General features: G+C 38.5%; 1 long non-coding RNA gene across 1 annotated transcript; it reads left to right on the top strand.

Moving 5' to 3' along the window:
• Nucleotides 1–527: 527 nt before the first annotated feature.
• Nucleotides 528–1,377, top strand: LOC149263715 (uncharacterized). The gene is made up of 2 exons (XR_016249716.1): nt 528–1,164; nt 1,278–1,377. It is a non-coding gene; the product is annotated as an uncharacterized LOC149263715 (long non-coding RNA).
• Nucleotides 1,378–21,065: the final 19,688 nt, after the last annotated feature.

Raw genomic sequence — 21,065 nt, 5'->3', positions numbered from 1 at the left:
TTTGAGCAGGTTATTCAGTAAAGTTTTTAGGCTCGCGACACATCTTCATAAGTGAAATATCTTGAAATCTAATTTGCCATCTTATTTGGTCTCTTCCAGAGAGAGGGAGGCCAAAACCATATCTTATATTCTTCACATTTTTATTTGTTTCTTTGTATTTTTTAATCGCTCAACTAATGCTAGCATTAGTTCAAGGCACTAAATATGCCATGAATGAATGAGGGAGGCAAAGTAACCAAGAATAACTAAGAAAGCATTCATACAACGACCACCTATAAAAACTTAAAAACTTCATTAGTTCAAGGCATTAAATATGCCATGAATGAATGAGGGAGGCAAAGTAACCAAGGATAACTAAGAAAGCATCCATATAGCGGCCACCTATAAAAACTTAAAAACTTTCCACGGCTGCCACCTATACAACCATGAAAATGTCACGACTGTCACCTATACAGCCATGCAAATGTCACGGCTGTCACTTATACAGCCGTGCAAATGTCAGTTTGGCAACCTTTCTCGGCATTGGATTTGTGCTTGGCGTGTAAATGTGTAAACTTGGTTGATCCATAGCTTCTGCTGGTGCACTCTATCATGAGGAATCTGATGCACTTGTTCACTGCCACTGAGGAGCCGAATGTAGGAACAGTGAGCATGTTACCAAGGATGAACTTGCAGTGGCTGAAACTTCAACAGGGGATCCCCCTTACCTTCCTTATGTGAGTTAAGTAGTTCCTCCTCACCAGGGAGATTGGGGATACGAAGAATACACTCCGCAAAATGCCCTCTCTGCCAATCCAACATACACTCTGTCAATCTAGTATACATAAATGAACAAACTATAGCCGTCCCTAAAGCACCCTCCATCGAGTTGATACTGAAATTATCTGGTCTACTGAGGAGGATCCGGTCATAGATCCACTTGAAAAAAAGGATGATGCGCCACCATAAAATATTGAAAGGATGCATGCTTCAGAAATCCTAACCATGATGGTGCCGGGGCCATACCATCGACTCCACCGCCCACTGCAACAATGACGGCATTCCACACTGACTCGACAACCCTGTGATAATAGGCCTACGACAATAAGCCTGCATCGTGGAAGAAAAAAAATTGACATGAGAATATGATTCTAACGCTACTGGAGAGAAAAAAACCTCGAATTGGTATGATTTTCATATATACCGGTGTTTGTGGATATGCTTTTTCAGTTCTTGCAGGCTTAATAACACATTTGATCATCCTTGTCTTATTATTTATACCTTATTATCTTTAACAGGAAGAGTAGTAATACCATAACTAAGCATGGATAGGCTTCTTCAACGTGTATTAAACTGGAGGATACGCTGCCTCTACCTCTGGTGCTACTATGACTGATACTGGGTCTCTATCTGGATCTGATGAAACCGTTGCTGCTTCACACTATGTCCCGGTCTCTACAGTTGCTACAAAATTAATGTCAAGTAAAATGATATTATAGAATCAAAGAGGGGGAAGGAGGAGCTTGTCTCTTGAGAGGTTTCAGTAGTAGGTGTGCTGGGTAGTCCTCCTGGTAGGGCCATGGTGAGCAGCTTCTTTTAGATTTTGGATTTACTTGCTTCTTTTAGACTTTGGGTGTACTTGCTTCTTTTGGATTTTGGGTTGCTTTTGGCATTACTATTTCACAATCACACTTTATCGCATCAAACAAACCAAGATAAGAAACTCATAGTGGATAAAATATGTTTGGCTTGCAAAAGCATAGAGAGAGCTTTCTGAAACAAATGAACTTGAGTGTGGTCGAGCGGCTGAGCTTATGGGATCCTGCTTTGCTTCGTAACCTCGTCTACTCAGTGTGATTCTAGCATCTTGCTTTGCTTTGTAACCTTGTCTACTTAGTGGGGATACCTTCTTAATGAGTTTTCTAATTTGACTTATGGCAATAAATTACCTTGTAAGAGGATTGTATTGATATAATAAATTACCTTATAAGCCGACTGTATTGATATTCTGGATGATTGGTTCCCTGTCACCTTGTATTGATATTCTGGATGATTGGTTCCCTGTCACCTTGTATTGATATTCTGGATGATTGGTTCCCTGTCACCTTCCTTGATATGCTGGAAAATTGATTTCTTGTCACCTTTGCTTGCTTGGTCGTGATTCTGAGAGCTAGATGAAGTATCCAAAGGGGCACTTAGCTACATGCAAGGTCGTGATTCTGAGAGCTAGATGAAGTATCCAAAGGGGCACTTGGCTACATGCAAGCCCCACTTGGCAGTGGGGAAGTTCACTTTTTTTTTTGGTTCTATTTAAACTTATTAATAATTTATTTATTTTTTAATTTTCAGAACCGGTAACAAATAACAAATAACTTATATGATCTCAATTCCCTTCTATCTACATCCTGTACACTAGCACTTTGGCTTCCTTCCCACTTGCTGTTTCAATTGAAATTGAAAAGAGAAAAAAGAGAGATATGGAATTGACACTATCATTGAACAACTCGAAGAAATAATGCCACTAGTGGATTTGAACCAACCTAGAACTCGTGGTTCCTCTCCCTTAAAACAAGGACTAGCTGAGTTGCAGCCCTCCTCGTTAAGTTAATCAATTTTTTTTAAAATATCATATGAAAATGAAACAAGTACAAATACGTTTGTTAACCATTCAACCTCAATCCAATACTAGATATTATCATTATTATCATTGGAGAATGAAAAAGAAATAAAAATATTATCGGTGTTCAAAAAGTGCATCTGTTCTATAACTAGCGAAAAAAAGGACGGTGATAATTTTATTGCAATACCATTGTATGAAATATCTTTGATGCGTTGATGTGATTTGGAGTATAAATACTCTCGTTACTAAATGGTAATGTAAGATGTGTTGATGTGACTTGGAGTATACATATTTCTCTTACTGTAATTTCGTTAATTATTTAATGATAATTATGATCATTTGATTAAATAATCAATTCACGGATCATTATAACGTTTTATATATTAATTATTTTAGGTTTAAAATTATTTTATTAAATAATTTCTATGTTTAATAATTTAACAATATATAAGTTTATTAATTATTTAATAATAAACTTAAATTATAATATCTTAATTTTTTTAATAGAATAATAAGAATATCATTGTTTATGTTATATCTAGTTTCCATTTGTCTCAAAGGAAATCAGGTCTCTTGATTATGGACAAGAGTTCAAATAATATAGAATAATAACAACTACCACCAAGAAATGTATTACAACTACCATACACTGGACTATAGAAAATAAAAAATCACTGCCAAGTGACGAAGCATATCATCAAGAGCCAGATGAAGTAACTCGGGTCATGTCTTGAGTGCTTGTTCTAGTTGGTGCAAGGGGTTTCAATTCACATTGTAGATCGGTTTCAAGGTGAGCAAGTTGAGCATCCAAATAAGCAGCACATATCCAATGGTAATGGTGCACCCACTTGATTTCATTAAAATAAGAGATTATATCATTGTGATCTTCATGTTTCTCCTTCAGGACCCTGCCCAAGAGTCTCTTCACCTGCCAATGAAGGGTGATGGAGTTCAGGTAATAACTTCATCTTCTCCTGGTGTGTCTCGGATCAGGAACTCATTTGGCTACCTTAGCTTGAATTTCTGAATGAATAAGCTTATCAATCACTAGTGGTCAAGGCTTCAAGCTGGTGAGTTTCCTTCTAAATTTCAAGGGAAGTGGCAGAGTGGAAAATGACTACGACATCTTGGGCTTTGGCTCACGTTTGGTCTTGATGATCCTTGCCCCCAAACCCCTAGCGACATCACATTCATTGTCGGGGCATACTGCATTGGATAAATAATTGTCAGGATAAAGTGTCTTCCCACGACACCTAGAAACCCAAAGGATTGGAAAAATTCCAAATAAAGTAAATCCCAAAGAACCCCGAGTTGCTAGAGAAATCTGCGACAACTTCCAAAGGAAAACGACTCAAGGGGAAGGGAAAATAATAGACTCTTGGTAGGGTCCAACAACCATCAGGAGTTAACAACATTCAATCCAAATCTCATCCCCATCAAGCTCAAACATTATAGGTCAACACCTACCAAATACATGCAAAACTAGAGAAGGAATCAACAAAACCAAATGAATTGGAAATATAGATAATTACCTAATGTTGATCGACCCCCCCATGCCCAAGCATGTGTAGGCTAGTTGATTTCTATTGCCTCCCGATCCTGCAATGACTATCTCCGTGGTTTTCGTCAGTGCCCCAAGTGTTGCAACCACAACATGCTTGAGGATTTCCCCCTTTCCATTTCTCAATGACCAGTTCGTGAGCTGAAAAACCTTAATCCCTAAAGCCAAGTCGCCTGAAAATCTAGTGCATATCAATCATGGCCTTGCAAAAAATCTGTCTCCCAAACCAAAGAGGAAGCCCACAATCTACGACACTACATTGTGTCTTCTCTGCCAAAAGAAAATCCCTCACTGTTGATGACCCAAAGGAATTGTCCCACTTGCAGCGAAGGTGAAGCCCAGGCATAACAAGGAATCCAGAGAGCGAGGTCTCTCATCCCATAACGTTTGAGCTAAGAGTTGTTACCAATAAGGATGAAGGGTGGTAAATTCTATTCATGTGTGTGTTTCATTGGGTGGGTTGGTTGTCCCCCCCCCACCCCCATTCTTAAATTCTCTGAGAGGCGGCGATGTCCCCTACCCTCTTATAATGTCCTGTCTTCCAACACCCTAATCGAGGACCTGATGTCTGCATGTAAGATGAGTTTGAGTGGTTCTTTCCCGTTGGACCATGCTGCGTCAGACCATGTCATTTCTAGCTAGATGTTTTCATACTAACACCGTAAGTTAGTGAAAAAGTCAGCCGCTTTGTTTCTAGTTCATCTAGAGTGTGAGGCTATGACATAGGGAATGGATTGGATTAGGTTTTCAATGTGAGAGATAATGTGTTCCAATCACCAACTCTTGGACGATTTTTGTATTGGAGTCCTATTAATTATTTTCTTGACAATTGAGATAACCAACTTGGTATCACCATCAATCTATAGTTTTGAGTACCCTTCATTGTTTGCTAGGATTATACCTCTCTCCATATCTTGTTTGTCTAGGATTTCCTTAGGAGGCACCATTGAAATTCAATTTCACAAAACCCACTGGTAGGGGGAATATATTGTAGGAGAGTCATTCCAAGGGGTGGAATTCTTGGAAGATTTTTTGAGATCATTAAGGTGAAAGATCTAGTTTTGTTAGTATCCCCTATTCATGTTGATTAACTTGCCAATCCTCTTAAGTCCAAGCTTTTGAGAGGATGGTCTCCCTGGCATTTTTCTTTATAATTTTCCAAATTTGCCCATTTTTTTTTGTTTGAATATCCTCTTGTTTATTTCTTTCCAAGTCACCCACATAACAAATCCTAGAGATAGAGTCCAAGCTCGATTCAAAAATAGGTCAGTGAAGATGTTTGTTCTCCGTTATTCCAAGGTTTCCACTAAGCTATTATTTGTGGTTCAAATATCTGAAGAAATGTAAGACTTGCACCTAAATATGATCGATAAATGGAAAAAAATTTAAGATATGCTCCATAGTCTTTTCGTGATTCCAACATAAGGGGCATATCGAAGGACCCTCAAATCCCTTTTTTTTTATTTGATCCGACAAGAGGATCTTTTTTTTTTCCTATCAGCCACAAATATTGTGTTCATTGACCATTCGTCCAAATTTTTCTCCATAAAGGTTCCTTATGGAGATCATTGTGACCAACCATAAGGGAATATGCTTCATTAAGTGAGAACATCTTTTTGGTTTGGTAACCCCACCGCAGTTTGTCATGGTCTTAAGCAATGGATGTTTTATGAATTTACAGATCCTACGCAAGAATGGACTAGGTTATCAAGGATGGATGCTCCCAACAATCCTTAATCATCTTCCACCCTCTCCAAAGAGTAGAAGCATGGGAGGGTTTCTAGAATTCTTCTATTGTAATACATTGCCGATATGAAGTAAAAGTATCTAATCCTTGAAGTTCCTCATGATTCCCCAAGTGAGGCATTTATTTCCAAGTGTCTTTCCAAAAGAGGGTAGTGCAAAAATTCTTGATTTCCCAAAAGCATGATTTTGAATAAGACTCTGGTTGGCCCACTCCAAATTCCATATAAACGAACCTAGGGGATATTATGTGGCTCTTAACTTATTTGACTGGGAGGAGGTGTAAAATTATTTCCTATTCCAAATTTGTTTCCAAAGTTCATTAACTCCTTGAAGTCACCTTCACCATAGTTTAGCTCGCAAGGCCTTGTTCAAAGTTTGTGGATCTCTCAGTTGCAAACTCCCAACTAGCTTGGGGATGCAAATATTTTCCTAGGCAACCAATGAACATTTTCTTTCTTTCTTAGCTCCTCTCGAGAATTTTTTTTCTATATAGGAAAGTAATGGATTTTAAAATTAGTTCAGGAGATTCTATGACTAAAAGTTGAAACACTGGAAGAGATTGAAGGACTAACTTAAGAAGGACTAAAGGGCTAAGGGGAGGTTCTAAAGTATGTTTTGCCAATAGGGTGATCTCAAAGAGTTCTTGAACAATGGGACTCCCAAGTACTTATTGGGGAGTTTACTTATATGGAAATCCAGGAGGCATGCCAGATGTATATGAACAACAACATTAGTATTAAAGAAATGTATATTCGATTTATTATTGTTTATCACTGTACATTTAGCCTCCATGAAGTCATTGTGAATGGTTTTTAGAGCCATAGTATCCCTCATTGTTTGCATTCCAAAGAGCATAATATCATCAACAAATTCTTGATGAGTGATAGGTAAATCATTACCATATAAGTGAAGTCCTCAGATAGTATCTATTCTCCCTGCAACTTTTAGATATCTTCCCAATCCCTCTGCTACCAAGATAAATAGAAAGGAGGATATGGGATCACCCTACTAAAGTCCTCTAGAAGGATTAAAATTCATAATTAGGGATCCATTCAAAATCATGGAGAGAAAGGGCGTAAAAATTAGGGACTTAATCCAAGCGATCCATCGAGTTGAGAATCTAAAGGCTTGTAGTGTTTAGAGCAGATAATCCCAATTTAATTGGTCATATTCTTTTGAGAAATCCAATTTTATCAACATTCTGGTATGCTTGGATCTCTTTAGGGAGTGTATAATCTCATGAGCTACCACTATCTCATCAAGAATTTGGTCCCCTTCAACAAAACCAATCTACTTTGGTGAAATAATACTATCAACCAAGGTTTTAAGATGATTCATGGTGACTAATGATATGATCTTATAAACATCATTGCAAAGGTAAATTTGTCTAAAACAAATGGCATTATCTACTCTACCAGATTTGCGAATTAATGAATTGAAAGTAGCATTAAGACCATGCCATACCATTCATGAGTGGTGGGATTATTCATTCAAATCATGGACCTTTGAGCCTAGGAATGGACAAGAAGCTTGAAAAATGTCTATAGTGAAGCCATCAAGACTTGGAGCTTTATTCTTTGGCAATGCCATCACTTCCTCTTCCACTACAACACACAAGACTTCTCGCATTAGGGTCTCATTTTGGGATGTATGGATCAAGTTGTATATATGAGAAGTAATTAGTTGGATAACAAAAAATTTGTTCGGCATGGGGTCTATAAGTAGGGAGTGATAATAGGAGATAATTTATTTCTCCAACTCCGCGTGTTGCACTAAACATTTCCCGCATATAGAGGAGTGGGAAAATATCTTGTTGTTATGGTAATGTTTAAACATCAGCTTATGGAAGAATTTTGAATTCCTTTCTCCTTCCTTTAACCATCACACATAATATTTCTATTTCCAAAGAGTATCCTCCTACTTCCTTCGATGCTCTATTTGATTGATTAACTAACCTTCTTCCACTACTAGACCATTTGTGCACTTATCCAGAATAATTTGTTGTTGCACCTATTACATTCGATTTTACAGAACATGTTTTTCTTTGAGGATATGGATGAATTTATTTTTATTCCAATATTTGAATTTAACATTGAATTATTTGAGCTTAATTTGGAAGGTATGCATGCGGTTTCTTCCTTGGACCTGTAGTTCCTCCCACCAAATTTTGGCTTTGGTGAAGAAATTGAGATCTCGAAGCTAAAATATTTCAAATCTGAAGGGATGATTATGAGGAGCCGTTCTGAAGTCTAGCTCCAAGTAAACTGGCTAGTAGTTTGAGCCAATGCTTGATAGAGTAACAACTTCAACAAAAATACTCATTATGGTAAGCCTTTTGATACAACAAATCAATCCTATGTGATGGCCACCTAATGTTTCCCTCCCTTGTGATTATTCCAAGTATAGACCCCATTGATGGTGTTCAGGTCGACTAGTTGAAGTTGATGAAGAAGATCAAAAAAATATTGTGCCTTTGGATTGAGCCTTCTAATCCCCCCCTTCTTCTCCTCCATGGATTTAATAAGGTTGAAATCTCCATCGACAACCCAAATCTTGTCTTAGTGGAGGGATATTATTGTTATGATGTTATCCAAAAATACAATTTTTCCATAGGGATATGAGGGATGTATATCACTGTTAAGTAGTGCTTTAGGGAAAACTAGTGTCGATTCGAATTGCTAGTCCCACTAAGATGGGTAGCTATCTTAGAAACAAACAATGAAAGATTTTCAAGAGTTCCTTTAAGTGTGATAGACGGAAGAGAAGAAAAAGGGACCAACTTGGATCTTCTGCTTTAATTCTAGCTTGATTTCTCCTTTCCTTGATAGAATTTGCCACTCCTCTCCTACTTGTCCCACTTCAAAGAGTACCTGTAGAGTCAAAGTAACAACAAACTATCAAAGCATCTCTATCTAAAACATCATAAACAATGCGGAATCAAAAACACATTGACCATACAATTGCATTCATAAACAATAAGATTCATAAACACAGGATTATATGGAGGAAAACTCAAAGAACTTTATGAATAGAAATGTAAGAGAGGATTACAACCCAGGTGTCTGATCCAGCATCATCCTCCCAGTTGTAGAAGCCCTCTTCACCTCATGAACAAGCAAATCACCAAACAATGCAATGTCTCTTCTCACCAACAAACCAATAGCACTTCCTTACAAAATACAAAATTCCAGCTTCTAGATCTCTCAGATGAGGGATCCATTTATAGATGTCTTGCAAGGGTGTGAGTCAGCTCTGGGTTTTTGATCAGTGTCATTCCACTGATAGTTCTTGGTTCCACTTGGAGATTTCATTAATCTCTTACTCATCCCTGGGCGAATTCAGAGAGGTAAGTATCACATGAGAAGTTTCTGGAAGATTCCATGATCATCCACCTTGCAAACTGTCTCTGCCATTTGTCTATTCTCACTCGTCGCACCCCACAGAAGGCCATTTGAGTATGCATCGCACCTGGCCAGTTAGGCAGTCAGTATGCATCGCACCTTGCCCATGGAGCAGTCTGTATGGTCCAGTTTTGGCCAGTTCTGAGTAGTTTTTCAGGTGGAACTTCTGGGAAATGATGTAATGAGTTGACCATGATCCTTTAGGGTGTGAGACAACACTTTTAGGGACTTAAGGAGCCCTTAGTTTATGGACATATGATTTTGGGGTTGCAGTGCCCAAATATGTTTATAACAAGTAGTCAGATTCCTTGTCTTCAACATAATAAAAAGGGCCTAAGAGAATACGAGGGATTGCTATCCAATATTGGAATGACACCTCCTGTAGGTTACAAAGAATGGATATTCCCCCACACTTCCTTTTGTGTCCAATGCTACAACTTCACAACCTCTCTAGCTTTGAGAGGTAATTTCCTTGATTTTATCACTTGAAACTTTTGTTTCTTGTATGATGAAAGTTTGGATTTCCTTTTTGATGTGATCTCTAATGTTTCTTTTTTACCTCGGCCATTGAGACCATAGATATTCCAAGAGATAATATTCATTGTGTTGAGTTCTTGGGAGAGGTGAACACATCTAATATAAAAGTCATATGTCCTATAGTAACTAGATGTTCCTCAAATATATGGATCGAGGCTTTGTTTTTATTTCCACCCCTTTTTTGAATTCCTTATAAGGTTGAGATTCATTTTCCCCACTTTGTGTAAGAACTCCAAAACCCTTGCTTGATGATCCCACCTCCCCTTTTGATGCCTGTAGTCGTTCCTTCACTCTTCGATATATTTGATGATATTGGGCTTTCCAATGCTTTGGAATCATGCTCAGATATTTATTTTTCCACTCTTCCAGGAGATTTACCAAGATTTTCTTGTCTTTGTTAAATATTTTAATGTCCTCCTCAATGTCCATTTTAACCACATCTAGCATGGTCACCTCCTCCTCGGTTGGTATTTCCAGGAGGGTTTCTGGGACCTTCCTTTTAGGAGAAATTTTGACCTTATTCTCCTCTACATTTGAGTCTAAAATCATGAGATCTTTGAATAGCTCTATGTCATCATCATGATTGGTAAGCATCAAATACTTATTTCCAGTCAGAATTGAGGTTGCCTCCATTTGAGAAGAATGATTTTAGGCTTTATCCTTATGGTTTCGGCTCTTTGAAAACCCTTTGTATTAACCATTTGAGATTCCTTTTTCATTTCTTCTTGATGGATAGGGAAATATCTGACTAAATTTCCATACTCGTGGCATCATTAACACTGAAAAGGAACATGTTTGTAATCTAGAGGTTGAATCCATATCTCATCTTGGTAGGAGATTTCTATATTCTCTAGAAATGGTTGGGAGATTTTCACGTAGATGCATATTATGGCATATGAAGCGTACCTCCAGCGTTTGGTGACCTTCGAGATCTTAAAAAGAGATATGATTGAGGTTTCGACTCCTTTAAGAATATATGGAGCCCAAAATTATTTGGGTAGATAAAAAAGGCTCACCCATATTGGTGCTGCTAAGATTGCTACTTTTCAGGGTTAAAAATTTCTCCCAAAATATCATAAATAGACCTGCATTAAAATTAAAGGCCATTTTAGAACACCAAGACCCTGTCTTCTAGGCTAGTGAAGAATACCACAAAGAATCCTTTGGCCCCCAGTTCCAAATTGATTTGGCCTTTTGGATCCCATTTATTTTAGATCCATCTTACCTAATCCTTCTTTGAAGGCCAATTACCAGTAAACTTACAAATTAGGGCTTTTTGTAGGAGGAGATCGTGCCCTTGTGGACTCTCATCGATGAAAAATGATTCGACATTAGTGATAGTATCCAAATATGTTATGTCTCCTTGCTGGGTCTCGATAACCTTAAAAAGAAAGAAGGGTTTGCAAAAAATTTTCTACAAATACCAAGTAATAAGCCAAGTAGAGCTCCTCCCTCTCTATTACAATCTTTAACTATTTTAAGTATTAATTACAAATTTAATCTACAAATTATCATAGTATTTGTCATTAATTATTTTGATTTTAAAATCATTTTATCAAATAATATTATATATTTAATTTAGTTTTATTTCTTGATAATCACTTTACCTATTCATTACCTTATCTATCCCATCTTTAGTATTTATGTTCTTAATACATATTTGCAATCACTTATAAAATTGACTCTAAGTCAAATATATTCGTGTAAATAGCTAAATTATTTGAAATACTATATTTTTTTTTGTAAGTCAGCTTGTTATATTAAAAAAGAGGAAAATATAGTACAAAAATCTGCATTTGCAGATCGAGGGCTGCCAGACTGCAGGCCTACCTTCAAAATTGACCAAAAGGGCTAACCAAACTATCATAAGCACACCACGCAGGGTGGCATTGTCATAGAGCTTAACAAAAGACAAACACTTAAACATCTGCCTGAATGAGGCAGGAGACAGACAACAGAAGCAACAAACAAACTAACCAGCATACCAGAAGGGAACAACAACAGACCAACTAACCAGCATAACGGAAGGGAACATAGAGGACCAGCCAAAAGAACAAAGAAGCCAGCCGCAATCAAAACAACCCCTTTACATCTTGAGCACCACACAATTCCTGGATGTCTCCGGAGTTGGTTCAGACATTGAGATGCCTGCCTGCGCAGGCTTGGGATGCTGGCCTTGATGATCTCCCACCGGTTCATCCTTTTGATGTTCGGCTTGCCTTGAATCTTGTCCAATAGTATGCCTTAGGAGTTTGATAAGCACTGTGAGCTTCTTGGAGATGCTATCGACCTCTTGTTCCAGCGTACTAACCTTAAAGTCCAGGCTCTCTAAGATTGCGATGTGTTCCTCCATCTTGGCCTCTGAGATATGCTGGTCTCTTCGCAATTGATTTGCGTTATTGCCTTGTATGCTCAAGGCTTGAGCAAGTAGTGCTTTCATACGCCAGCTCTCTACTTGAGTCCTGACGAACTGGGTGGCCCGTGTGGTAACAGTTCCGGGTTCCTGAAGCCATCCACTTCTTTTTCTATGTCCTGCTCTGACAGCTTCTTCTCCTCCTCATGGACCATGGCTTCCAGGTCAATGATCTTATGCTTGTTCTTTAGCGTGGTACGCGTTTCATACATTTCTCTAGCGATCTTGAGATCTTTATTTGCAGAAGCGTTGCGACTTCCTTCCCCTTCCATTGTCGTGCCTACTCTCACAGTGTAATTCTGGATGCTTTCTGCAGAATGGATGGGCTCTGGTCTACTACACGATAAAACAATGCTTTTTCCTTTGCCTTTGGTGGAAGTTAAATAGAGGTTGCCTGGGATGTTACCGGTTGAAGACCGCCTGTCTCTTCGCAACTTGCATGTCCTGTCATAATAATTTCTGCGTGATGTCGAATTGTTTGTGTAGTGGCTCATATTCTTTCCTTTACGGTCACCTTTTCTCTCCTGCTCCAGTTCCTGCCAAGTGTCCCCCTCCTTGATCTGGCCTCAGCGGCACATATCCTTATTTATCATATCTAATCCTATATCCTCTTTCCTCTGCTCGTGCCATAATTGCGTCGAACTCGCGTGTCCTTCTACCCCCTGCCACTCTTTAATGGTATTTGCAGCGCCAGCATGTCTCATCATAGTGTGACGTGGTTATCTTCTTCCTCCACTCATTCTCAATTGTCGTCACCCAGATCTTGCCTGGAGAGCTGGGTGCACTTTTCTTTTAATTCCGGCAGTCTATATTCTGCCAACAGCTATCCCACATGGTGTTTGGGTGCTCGATTCCATGGTTCGCCAGGTGGTCCGCAACCATATTAGCTCTTCGTTGCACCGCCTGAAAAATCAGACCTTTCATTTCTCCCAGCATACCTGCTATGTTGTCTATAACCTTGGCAAGTCTCCAATGTTTAGTAACCTTACTTGCTTTCGCTCCCTCGTAGAGCTTCCTTGCCGCTGTTATTGCCAACTCTGAGTCTCCCTCAACCACCGCGGTGCCACCCTGAGTGTATCTGAAAATTTTGAGTCCTTGTTCTATGGCAGAAAACTCCATCTCGTTATTAGTCCCTTCCCCCAAGGCTTTACTGTAGATGTGAAGAATTTCCCCTGCATGGTTCCTTATAATGCCTCCAATGCCCGCCAAGCCTGGATTGCCTCTGGAGGCTCCGTCGAAATTCAGCTTAAGAAAGCCTGCAGGAGGACGCTTCCATGCAATTGACGTGGTGCTTGGATTTTGCTGGCAATTCGTGGTGCCCATACTTCGGCCGTTATCCAATTTGAAGGCTTTTAAAATGTGTAAATCTCTAGCCGAAGCTTGGTTATCTGTTTCTACTCTGCACTTAACTAGAATTAATTGTCTTATATTTTGGGTTATAGTGTCTAGCGAATTCTCTATGTCTCTATATTCATTCTGGAAGATTCTTCTATTCCGTTCCTTCCATATGGTCCAGGTTATAAATCCCGACAAGGTTTTCCATATGCTGTTAATTCTTATATTATTTGAGTACCCTCTCTGCCAATTCATGATGGTGTCCTGGATGGAGTCCCTGGTTCGATCTGTCTTTTGCATGATGTTTTCTGCCCATTTCCACAGGTGATAAGCCCAGTCACAAGTGTTGTAGAGATGGTTCATTGTTTCTTCAGCTGAATTGCACATGGGGCATCTAGATGGGCCATTAAACCATTTTTTGCGAAGATTTTCCCAAGTGAGGGTTTTCCTTTGCATTAGGAGCCATAAGAATGTTTTAATTTTAGGCCAAAACAGAGTATCCCAGACCTTATTACTCCATTGAATCACCTCCATTTTCTCTGTATTCTCGAGATGTTCCCTGGCTTCCTTGAGCGTAAAATTACCACTCCCTTTCATGCCCCATCTTAGCTGGTCTTTGAAATACTATATTCACCTCAGTGTTAGTATGAATATTTTTAGAGGACGTACCGTAAATTCTCACTTAAATTATTGGTGACTGATAACCCTAAAGATAATGGATAGCATATTAAGCTTTCTAGATTTGCAAAACAACTGTTAGAAAACCCTACAGAAAATGACATGCAAAAGTAGAAAAGCAAATAACAATGTGCACAATAATGTAAACCAAATAGAAAGTTTATTAATAAAAATATTGTTATAGATAACCCCTGATGAAGAGAATATGCAGTCTCATATCTACACCATCCCCCTCCATGGGATGGGTTGTTTTCTACCTTGTGCTTCAACTACAACTCCGTCTCTCTCTCTCAATGGATGTAGTGGGCAAAAAGAAGTGATGATGGCTTGAACTAAAAATTGGGAGCTCAAATGCTATAAGACGATAGTGACAACGATGAAATGATCATGTGTAGATCACAAGGAGAAAACTCCTCTATTTATAATAAAATATTAGGATAGATCGAGATCTAGAAAAATAATAATACATTATTAGACCAAATCAAGATCTAACCATTAGGAATATTTTATTATATTTTAGAGAGGGAAATATTATTTGAAATGATCAAATATCTTTATTTAGAAAATGGTTAAAGTAATTAACAAATAAAAAAATGATTTATTAATTATTTTATGGGGATAAAGTCAAAGATAAATTAGAAATAATTATTAAATAATGATTTAATAATTATCTCATGAGAGAAATAGGGGATAAATATGGAATACCAAATAAATAATGATTTATTTAATTATTCTCGTGATTTTTTTTTTGGGTTTTAAATGTGTAAACACCCATACTATATGGTGTATTTCGATCGTCTGAGTAAAAAGTGGCTAGGTGATCACTTTTTAGGTGATAACAAATTATCCCTAAATGTATGAGTGTAGGAGCACATTGTATGACCGAAATACATTGTAGGTTCACTTTCACATCACACAAAAGGGGAGAGAGAGAGAGAGAGAGAGAGAGCACTGAAGTAATGATGGGAAGAACTGAAACTGGAGGGGGCGAGACCTACTTGTCGAATATAATTTTCCTTTTATGGTGAGTACATGATCTCAATGAAGCATGGGAGGCATACCCATCCATCCGAGATAATCGAGTACAAAGAATAATGATGCACCCAACAACGTGGATTTGAGAAACATAATACATGATACATGATACTTAATGCATTGCCATCAATGGGCTAGAAAATGATACAATGAGTCCTATATACATATGTGTCTAGAAGATAGAGGTCAAGACTGATACAATAAAAAATATTGAATTGAGTACATAGGATGAAATGCCCCCAAGATTATGTGAGGGGAGATCACAATCAAAGAAGCCCTACTAAATAAGAAAGGGTGCTAAATATTTGAATGAGCCATTTGAAGGAGGGGCTCATGACGTGGGCTTTGCGATCAGTTGAAACTGATCTAATCAAATCTATGAAACTGCATATGAAGTTGGATCATGAGCTGCTAACTATTGGGCATGTGGGGGGCTACCTGAAGGGCCACCAGCTCATGAGGTCTGGAACATCTCACACACACACTTGGTGAATGCTGGGACAATCTACTGAATCATTGGACCATCAAGTGTATGATTCTCAGTTGTGTGATAATGAGATGGAGTCGAGCACACGAGAAGCAATCAAGTCAAAGGGAAATGTCGATTCCCTTTGATTGATTCGATGCACCATACAATGATGAAGGATGGAATGAAGGTACAATTATCTCTAGACCACTCTCCTGGAATAAAGGTGTTGAAGTCGACAAAAGAGGGCTTGCTACAGTTAAGGTAATGAGGAATCCTCAAAAAAGGTAGGAGAAACATATCAATGTGTTTGATAGAGACTGAAACTAATGGGAATAATGGGGAATAATAGGTGGAATTATGAATTCCCTCATCAGAGCATAATATGAAAGGTTGACCTAGTAGTGATTGAAATGATTCCAGAGGGGATCGTCAATTAATCAAACATAGGCTTTTCAAAGACACATCGGAATAGATGGAGGAAAAATATGAGCAAGACATGATGAAAGGGATGCATGGATGGAATAATATACTGTAACAAGACTCAATGTAATGATGAAAAAAATCCATGAGATATAAGGGTGAATCATCTCTGATGTTATGAATAAGGGTGACTTAATGATGTTGCCATAAGGGAGAGGCCCAAAGGGGACTATAAAAACATGAGTGAATATTGGTTACTCATGACAAAACTTGACACATAAGTCAAAAAGTGAAAAGAAAAAGTGGTGCCATAGTGAAAGCGACTCATATGAATAGATTTAGTTTTAATAAGTGGCAAAGTGAGACCTCATGGAAAAAATGGCTTCCCCACAAAGTTTCAAATTATAAGAAATGAAGGAAGACACATTTTAGAGCTTGGTGAGAGATTTCCAATAGCGCTAATGGTACGTCAAACCAAGCTATGGTGAGCTCGTAATGGTCAAGGGAAAAATTAGGGTTTTTCTTATAAAAGGGCTTCTTGCCCCCAATTCCAATTCATTTGTGCATTGTGTTCTTGGAGAATTTGGAGAGGAGGAGAAAGCCCTAAAAATTGGTAAGCTCATAGCAGACAAACCAACCGATGGATATATGGGATAGTTGGTGGAGCTTCTGTGTGTGTTCTAAGTGATTGAGTAAGGGATTTAAGCATCTAACCCCATTGGCATGAAACCCTCCAGAGGATGATGAGTAGATGTAGGGCCATGCTTTCCCCCCAATTTTGTTTGTATGATTATAAGATGTTATGGACATGCCAAATGTATTTAGAATAGTTGATACATGTGGATATTGGTGGCCACCTACCTATTCCACTTGGATCCATATCATTGTTTCTTTCAGTTTTCTTTATTTTAGCACAATTTACTATTTTTGGCAGTTTTTCAGGTCCTAAACTTCTAGAGCCGTTTTGAGGCCCTAAACAATGTTTTTTGGAAAACAAGCTAGCATTTTGGTTGGGGCAAGGGTTTGTAATTGGAATTTGTAGTCTTTAGATAGATCTTTCTAACTAGGTATCATACACATCAAACAAAGATTGTATGCCAAAGTTACGACCTCGGGAAGTTGATGTACCAATTTACCCCAATGGGGCCCACAAACTTTTGGCGCTTCATCTCCTAGGGTTAGGTTTTTGGATGTTTATGGTTTTCCATTATTTCTCAATAATAAATAGGCCTCTGAGCCTCATTGTAACACAATTTAGAAGGCATGTAGCCACCACATCTCTTCTCAGAGATAAGCTACCATCACTTGAGCTAGTTTATTTCCATTTTGCATGTAAACAATTTTCAGTACTTTGTTATTAATGAATTGAAGTTTTGTTTTCAATATATTTGTGTTTCTGTTTATATTTGTATTTCATTTCATTCCTTCATAAATACAGATCAATAGTGGACTCTAAACACTTGTGTGAATGTACATAATATGGTTATGCACTTTGTTCTTCATTTCCATTTATGGTTATGGTTGTATTCATATGGGAAGAATGGATAGATGCAGTGAGAGGAAGGAAATGGTGGTTTGTCGATCTCATGTGGTACTTCATATGTGAGTTAAAGGGACTGAATTTATAGGTTTGTATGCATGGTGTCAGCATACCAAAGAGTGGTTTCAAATATAATGAACGGATGCTCACCTAGATGACACTGTGGTTGCATAACAATAATCTCTAAGGGACTGGGTTGTTGAGGTAAGATGTAGGAATGATTAATTGGATCATCCCCAAGACGTCTTGAGTGATATGGGACTCTAGAAGTTCTTTAGAATAAGGAAGAGTAATGGCACTAGAGTTGAGACTACCAAATGCATAAGGAGGGTTGGGGAGAATTGCTTCTTCTGGACCCTCAACAATGTGTGGGATAGTTCTGTTCATGCTCATTCGATTTCAATAACTCATAGCATACCACCTGTTCATCCTACATAAGGGCTCCACCAATTCCTCTCTTGCAAGCATCTGCGCATACTACAAACTCTTTGTTTGGATCTGCAATATGTAGCACCGATGCATGTGTCAACAACTACTTAAGCTACTTAAAGCTGGCCTCACACTCCTCTGTCCATTCAAACTTCTTACCTTTCCTCTGCAATGATGTGATAGGATAAAAAATCTGTGAGAAGTTCTTGTTGAACCTCCTATAATAGCCTGCCAACCCCATGAAATATCTCACATCATCCACACTCTTAGGAGCTACCCACTCCATGATGGCTCTTATCTTCTCTATATCTACTACAATGCCCTCCTTTGTTACATTATGCCCCAAGTAATGTAACTCAGTTTGAAAGAAACTACACTTGCTAAGCTTAGCATACAACTAATGCTCCCTCAACAACCTCAACACTGCTGCCAAATGTTTGACATGCTCTTCCTCATTTTTAGAATATACCAGTTTAACATCAATGAACACAATAAAAAACTTATCTAAATACAGACACAACACACTATTCATCAAGGACATAAATGTAGCTAGAGCATTAGTTAAGCCAAATGGAACTACAACAAATTCATAATGCCCATACTTGGTCCTGAACGTAGTCTTGTAAATGTCCTCTTCTTTGATGCATATGTGATGGTATCCGGATTTGATATCGATCTTTGAGAAAATTAGTGCTCCCTTCAGCTGATCGAACAAATCATCGATCCTTGGTAAAGGGTACCTGTTCTTGTTAGTCACTTTGTTAAACTACCTATAGTCAATGCATAATCCGAGAGTACCATATTTCTTCTTCACAAACAATACCAGTGCACCCCAAGGTGATACACTTGCCCTAATATATCCCTTGTCCAATATTTCCTTCAACTACAACTTTAACTCGACCAACTGAGGTGTCCTCATCCTGTAAGGTGCTTTTGATGCTGGAGCTACCCCAGACACTAACTCAATAGAAATTTCTACCTCCCTGTGAGGTGGAAACTCTGTAATGTCCTCAGGAAATACATCTTAAAATTGCTGCAAAATTGGGTACCTGCTCAACACATTTGCATCCTCAACCTCCTTACCCTTGTCAATAGAAATGTGTATTGCAAATACATACACCCTTTCCAGCGGCTACACTTTTCTTTCATACCAGTCACCATCGTAACTGATTTGGCTTTCTTCTTACCCTGCAAGACTCTTCGTTCTGCATTGTCATCAACACACTCAATGGATTTGTCATAGAAGTCTACCTTGGTTCTATGAAGATACAAATAATCCATGCCCAACAACATATTGTATGATACCAACGGTAATACATTTAGATGTGTTGTAGTAGGCATACCATTTAAATCAAATGCACACGCTCTTACCCAATGATGAACTCGCTCATTTGTACCTATAGCCAACTGCACTAACCAAGACTCTCCATGCAATTCCTTACTCAAACCATACTTATCCACCGAGTCAGGAATAACATAGCTATAATCATATCCAAGGTCAATCAAAATAGAAATAACTTGATCACAAAGCTTACCATCCATCTCAATGATAGATGCCTAGTGTTTTGCCTGTCTGTTGTCCACTGTTGCATAGATACGAGGAATGAGCTGACCAACATTCCCAACAGTCTACGTCTCCTGTGCATTGTATATCTAAGTCCCACCACCCTGATTCTATGGAAAATATCTCTTAAGGTGTTCCTTGCAACATGTCCAACACTCCAACCGACCAGTACCGACACCTCTATGTTGCTGCTGCGATTCATGTCCCTGTCTAGCTACATTAAATCTCTTTTGTGGTGCCACATTCTCTTTCTCATCTACAAGCTGAGGCCTTGTCCTCTTAGGCTACCATTTTCCTTTACCTTTGTCTTTTCTGTTCCATCCTTTTTGAGATTCATTCTTACACTTTGATTGTTCATAGCAAAGCTTCAGTTTCCCAATAACTTCCTCAAGTGACTGAGGCTCATCATACTCAATTTGATCTCTAAATGTTAATGGAAAACCACTAACAAATCATTGAACTTTAGCCTCCTCATCAGTAAGATACAGTACATACCTCAATAGCTCTAGAAACTTGGTTATGTACTTTTCATCTGTCATTGATCCCATATTTAGCTCATAGAATTCCTTGGCCTTACTATCGTAGTACCTCTCAAATAAGTAATTCTTCCTGAAAAGCCTCTTGAACTCTAGCCAACTCAAATCATCTATCCTGATGTCTCTAACCCGCTTAACATATTCCCACCAAATGTCTGCTTTACCTTTCAAGATGAAGGTCGCTACTCTGGCCTTCATGTTATTTGTGTACTAATGCAACTCAAAGAACTTGTTCTTCCCAAGTATCCAAGCCTCTGTGTCTTCCAGATTCTTCACATCTCCATCAAAAGTAGGTGGCTTCGATTTCTCAAACTCATTTGGAAAGTATCCCCTATAATTCCTCCTGTAAGGTAGTCATGATGACAATCATGATGTCTATCTGAACTGGAACTAGAGTAGTAACTGTACTCATCGCCTCTCCTATTTGGAGTATCCAACAACCTGCCATCTCTCACCGTATTAGATCTATCTGACTTGTGTCTACCAGGAGACCTACTTCCATATGACCCATTAGTTCTATCCTCATGTCCATGGCTGATCCGAAGTGGCCCTTGTCGCTGCAAGTCTGACAAACTCTAAATAAGTATAACATTAACCTCTACTTGTTTCTCTTGTGCCTGTATGATCCTGTCATTGTCATCCTTACAACTCTTTATTTCTTCCTTCAGGCTCGTCAATGTGTCTGCCAAATCAGAAGATTACCCCACACCACACTACCCATCTGATTCATAGGGATATTCTATGTAGTCTACCACCTTTCTAGCCATTTGGTCTCTTTCCTGCAATGCATAATATGTTAGAT

Source organism: Pinus tabuliformis, chromosome 6, assembly GCF_031772625.1.
Source record: "Pinus tabuliformis cultivar Carrire ecotype Pingquan chromosome 6, CPIR1, whole genome shotgun sequence".
Taxonomy (NCBI): domain Eukaryota; kingdom Viridiplantae; phylum Streptophyta; class Pinopsida; order Pinales; family Pinaceae; genus Pinus; species Pinus tabuliformis.
The sequence above is the reverse complement of the archived record's forward strand: the minus strand, read 5'-3'. Positions and strand labels throughout refer to the sequence as shown.